The 4,663-nt window shown below is 34.6% G+C and overlaps 1 protein-coding gene across 20 annotated transcripts in view; it reads right to left on the bottom strand.

The window, feature by feature from the left end:
- The window catches only part of Sox6 (SRY-box transcription factor 6), a 618,663-nt gene that overhangs the window by 262,287 nt on the left and 351,713 nt on the right, over positions 1-4,663 (bottom strand). The gene's annotated exons all lie outside the window — the stretch shown is intronic.

Below are 4,663 nucleotides of genomic sequence, written 5' to 3' on the forward strand. Positions count from 1 at the left end.
TTCATTCTTGTTTTATCAAAAACAGAGACTTCTGTGGAAGGAGGAATGCTCAAATTGGTTAGCCCACCAAAATGCTAAAACAAAATAGAAAGTTACCATACTTTATTTGAGCTGATTTTTATAGGAACCGTATGTATGACTTTCACTCTCTAGACAGTGGTTTTCTCTTGAACACACATCAGAACCATTCATCATAACATAATTGCAAGCTGTCAGTCAGGGCCGCACCCTTAGCTTGTGGCAAACCGCCAACACATCTGTCAGAAGCACTCATAAGCTTCCGTGTGTCACTGTAATCCCTTACAAAGGGAACAAGCCCAGTCACCGATTTTACATTCTCCAAGTGAAACAATGACTCGCTTAAAACCACAAATGGAATTGTCCTGCACCTCTATAGACTGTTAGCTACTTTCTCACCAAGTGACTGACTGCACTGGTCCTTCAAGGTAACCATAGATCTAGTCTACAGTAGAATACTTTATTAGTAGTATGCTTGTCTTAAAAAAAAGAGATGTGCACATTTTGATTGGCTATACAAATAAAGATTCTAATGTCCTACTCTTAAAAGCCTGGAAGACTGGCTGTGTTAGTGTTCTATTTTAATAAGTTTCTTTCCCTTAACCATCATTCTCTTGCTAAATGCATGGAGAAAAACCAAACCTGTTTTAGAAAGAACAAAATTCACTGTGGAATCCCAGTAGTTAGTTCAATGATAATTGATTTAAGTCATTCTTACAATCTGGAAAATCAGCACCTGAGGAGTAGCACAGAGGAAAGAGTGGTTAACTCCTTAAGCCACCATCAAATAAGAGTTAAGTGATAGCTCTTTTATTCACTGAAAAAAAAGTTTCAGTGTCATACAAACGCTGTAATGAGACTACAGAACAAACTCACTGATAAAAAATTGGATTTGAGGTGTCAAATATTCAGAAGGCATAAGTTTTTCCATTGGTTTTGGTTATGTACATATAGAATGAGCAAGGGGATAGGAGGAGGAGGAAGGTGGGAGGAAGATGAAGGGAGGGGGATTTTTGCCACATCCACGCTCACCTTTCCTGAGTGTTTTCCTGTCTCCTCTCTCCTCTCTCCTTTCTTATTCTTTCTCTCTCTCTCCGTCACTCTCTCTCTCTCCCTTCTTCCTTCCCTCCCTCTCCCTCTCTCTCCCTCTAAGTGCTGCATCAATAAAGTTTTTTGTGTGTTTATTATTTGAATGAGATACATGAGCTACTGTAGCAAAGAAATGAGGATCTTCTACCTGTGAGATAGAGAAATCACATACACCCACATGTTTTTTATATTGTTAACACAAATATTTTGCACAGTAAATAGTTTGCACAGTATGTTTCTCCAGTGATACTAAATTTTACCAGAATCATATGGACAAAATCCCTAAATACAGTAAAGCTTTATTGGCTCTCATCCATCAATAACATACACATTTTTACTAGCTATTTTGGTGACCAAACTAATCATAGACTCCATGTTAATATCTATAAGAGAGTATTTAAGTCTAGTGATACTCATCTATAATCTCAAGTTCAAGGCTGGACTGGGCTACCTAGTGAATTCCAGTCTAGCCTAGTCTATAGAAAGAGATTCTTAAAACAATAACAACAACAATAAATCAACAATAATACATGAGTCTGATTTCAGTATTTTACACTATTATTAACCTTCATTTACTGGTACTTAGATGTATCAGTTACATGATAATAACCCAATATTTAAAAGCTTCAGAGGTCAAGAAGCTTTCCAAAGCACATAGAACAACCACAAATACCTGCTCTAGATGCTAAGAAATCCACTGTGTCTCCATGGACTCATATGCAAATATAAAAATAAAAATTAATATGCAAGCAAGTTTAATATGTTAAAGCAGGTCATGTGCACTTACTACCTTAGCTGTATATGTTATAACACATAGTATACTTTAAAATACATAACATATATTAATTCCTGAAAAGTTGGTCTAAATCTCATATAGAAATTTTCATTCATATCATGTTGCTAGGAGAGTGGCATAACAGGGTTCCTAGCTCTTCAGACTGATCGACTACCACTGCTTTCTGATGCTCTTGGCTTTAAACTGGCTCCCTCCCTCAGATTAGCTTCTCAAGACCAAATCCTGTGCTCTTATATTAACCAAAAGGATCCCCTCATCAAATTAAACACCAATACATTCATTTACTTGGAGACTGCTCTTGATCAATTGCTCCCCACAATGAAATTTTAAGGAGAAAGCCAGGGCAGCAATGCAAAATGCCCAAACTCAATCAGCACTAACTGAAGTGTGTGTGGTTGAGACAGCATGGATTGTTTTAAAGATGGTTTTAAGAGTTACTGGTTTTAGTATAAAATCCAATTCTGAAAATAATATCTATAATTGCTCTGATTTCCTCACATAAAGTCCAAAATTAGATATAGAGAGTATTTTAGTTAAGGCTACCACCCACTCAATTTCCTTTTTAAGAAAATAGCTATGGGAAAAGTATATTTCCATAATTAGAATCTTTGAGTTTGAGCAGTTTTTTTAGGTTTATATTTAATTTTAAAGATATATAATTTGTTATTATTAAAACATTAATTTTCATCTTTATTTATAGTAAAAATATAAATTTTGAGAATAATTATAGAAGTTACAAGATAAATAGGAAATACCAAACTATGTATATACCTAAAAAAAATCTATATTCCTAAGAAACTATGTATTTATTAATTAATTTCTACATTGTCAGATATAGGTATTTTAATCCCACTTTATTAAAATAAAGTATTTTATTAAAATAAAAGACTTTCACTACTTGAAATCTGATTATTCATGCCTCTGTGTGTGTGTGTGTGTGTGTGAGAGAGAGAGAGAGAGAGAGAGAAAGAGAGAGAGAGAGAGAGAGAAAGGCAGGAAGAAAGAAAGAAAGAAAGAGAGAGAAAGAGAGAGAGAGAAAGAAAGAAAGAAAGAAAGAAAGAAAGAAAGAGAGAAAGAAAGAAAGAAAGAAAGAAAGGAGAGAGAAATTTTGGCACAGTAACAAATATAATTTTATAAATTATGACAGAATTAGTAGGGTGTTCTGTTCTAAACCTGCAATCCCAATACTCAGGAGGCTAGGGTAGGAAGAACCTAAGCTATTTAGAAAGTTATAGTCTAACCTGGGGTACAAAGTAAGACCTTGTCTAAAAGAATAAATAAAAATAAGCAAGACAAGACAAAGAGGTAGAATTAAAACATATTTAATGTTTATGCTCAAGAATGAGAACCCAGAAAAAGGAGACAAAGAAAGGAAAATAGAAGCTGCACACATGGAGCTGCTTGGAGCTCTAAGTGTCTGAGTGTCTACCTCAAGATAGCAGGTAGTAGGCAACTCAAATAGAACCTGTGCAAGACACAAGCAAAGCATGCTTGGTGGATATCCCTCAGAGGCCTGCCCTTTCTGAAGGAAAATGGGTTAGGAATGGATCTAAGAGAGGAGGGACTGGGAGGAAAGGAAGGAGAGGAAACTGTAGTCAGGATGTAATAAATGAGAGAAGAATACATTTAAAAAAGAAATAGGCAATATTACTGTGTATAAACAAGAAAATATGCCAACTTTTAAAAGAAAGTTTGATTTAAAATATTAAAAGAGAACTATAACATGAAATTCATTGCATGAAATTCTTAAGATGTTTGCAACAAGGACTGGTGAGTTTGTATTATGAAATATAAATGTCAACTTATCATACTTAAAAAAAACCTATCACCACAGACAGTATACTTATAGAGAATTTAGTAGCAAATTATTATCTTTAACCATAGTTCACAAAGGAGACCAGAAGCACGCAACATGCATACACACCAGCACTAGACCTTTCTGAAAAACAAAAAACTGATTGGCTTTGATTTTATTTCCATTGAACCTAATAAAACTTGCTTAAAATCTTTGAAAATTTTGGTTATGATTACACACTGTGCAAAAGGACATTCAGTCTCTCAAATGAACGCAAAGGAAGAGATACACGAAAACAAACCACAAAGACCCTACTACAAGAATGATTGTGTTGCCTAATGTTCTTGTTTTTCAAAAAGGAAACATCTCAGTGGCAACATTCAGAATCTCCATTCCTCATGGAGTCCCCTGGGTCCAAGACATCCTTTTAAATGGTCATGGCTTAAAGTTGCTAAAGTATCCATGATACAATGAAAGAAATTTTTGTGGTGAAGTGTAACTATGACCAAATTCAGACCACAGTTGAAACAGCTTATAATGCTGGTATGTAAATGCTGAGCTCATACCTCACAGGATGAAACATTCTTGTTTTACACTAATATTTAACATGAATGGGTGTTATTTTCCATCCAAAAATGTTAAATCCAAATACCTGCAAATAGATACCCCTTCATCAAGTGTATCAATTTGGTTACTGGTATCTATTGTAGTCAAAACTGGGGATGTTCTTGTTAATCCAATAATCTAAGCAGCAGGTACTATATTTATAACATATGTGGCACTAGTTTTATAGAATTTGAGTGATCTACTACTATACATAACTTAGTTTTTATTGCTTTAGGAGTTATTGTGTAATTTTAAAATACCATTTTCATTTCTCAATAGGCCAAAATATATGCAAGCCAGCCTAAATATAGCTATCTCCTGAGAGGCTCTGACAGTACCTGACTAATATAGATGTAGAG

Source organism: Mastomys coucha, unplaced genomic scaffold (assembly GCF_008632895.1).
Source record: "Mastomys coucha isolate ucsf_1 unplaced genomic scaffold, UCSF_Mcou_1 pScaffold21, whole genome shotgun sequence".
NCBI lineage: Eukaryota > Metazoa > Chordata > Mammalia > Rodentia > Muridae > Mastomys > Mastomys coucha.